Here is a 1,093-nt window from a genome sequence, read left to right as displayed (position 1 = left end):
GTTTTAAAGGATTTACAAGAAGTTTTAAAGGGTTTTAGAAGTTTACAAAGGTTTTTGAAGGGTTTACAAAAGTTTTTAAAGGTATTACAAGTTCTTTAAAATGGGTTTTAAGGATTTACAAGGGTTTTTAACGGGTTTTAGAAGGTTACAAAAGTTTTTATTAAATGATTTATCACGGTTATAAGTGGTTTAAAGGGATTTACAAGTGTTTATAAATGTTATAAAATGATTTACAATGGTTTTAAAAGGTTTACTCAAGTTTTGAAAGGTTTTGGATGACTTTTAAAAGATTTACAAGGGTTTTTAAAGGATTTTTTAAGGGATTTATAAATATTTACAAGGTTTTTTTAAGAAATTGCGGAAAAATTTTGGCGGGAAATTTTTTGTCGGAAATTTTTTGGCGGGAATTTTTTTGTCGGAAATTTTTTGGCGGGAATTTTTTTTTGGCGGGAAAATTTTTTTGTCGGAATTTTTTGGCGGGAAAATTTTTTCCGAAAATTTTTGGCGGGAAAATTTGGCGGGAAATTTTTCGGAAGGAATATTCTTTTTGTTGGAAGAATATTCCTTTTTTCATCATGAGTTATAATAAAGGAGGGTAATTTAGTCATTTGTTCATTGAAGAGGGTATTTTTGAAAATGAACACCTAGAGAGGGTACTTGTAGAAAAGGGTATCATAATAAAGGTTAGTTGTGCAAATCTCCCAATTTTATTCATGATTTTATTTTATAATATGTTATATTTGTTTAATTTTTAATTTATGTATGAATGTATTATGCCATTGAGCAATTTCATTGTCTAAAACATAAGGGTGAATAAAATATTTTCGAAAATATTTTTTTTAGCTTAAATTAAAGATAACAAAGTTCAATATAAATTGTAATATAGTAATTTTAAAATATTTTTAAAGAAAATATGTAGTTTTTTATAATTCGTATTTGAAAGATTTTTTTTAATGTTTTCCTCAATAATGCTATAATTTATTTTAGAATCTTTATATTTATTTGTGTTGTTTATATGAATTTATTTACAAATGACTATATTTATATTTAACATCATATTTTAGATTGATGTTAATTTGAAATAACTTTACCA

The sequence above is a fragment of the Capsella rubella genome, unplaced genomic scaffold, assembly GCF_000375325.1.
Source record: "Capsella rubella cultivar Monte Gargano unplaced genomic scaffold, Caprub1_0 scaffold_5, whole genome shotgun sequence".
NCBI classification, from domain to species: domain Eukaryota; kingdom Viridiplantae; phylum Streptophyta; class Magnoliopsida; order Brassicales; family Brassicaceae; genus Capsella; species Capsella rubella.
This window is presented reverse-complemented; position numbering follows the sequence as displayed.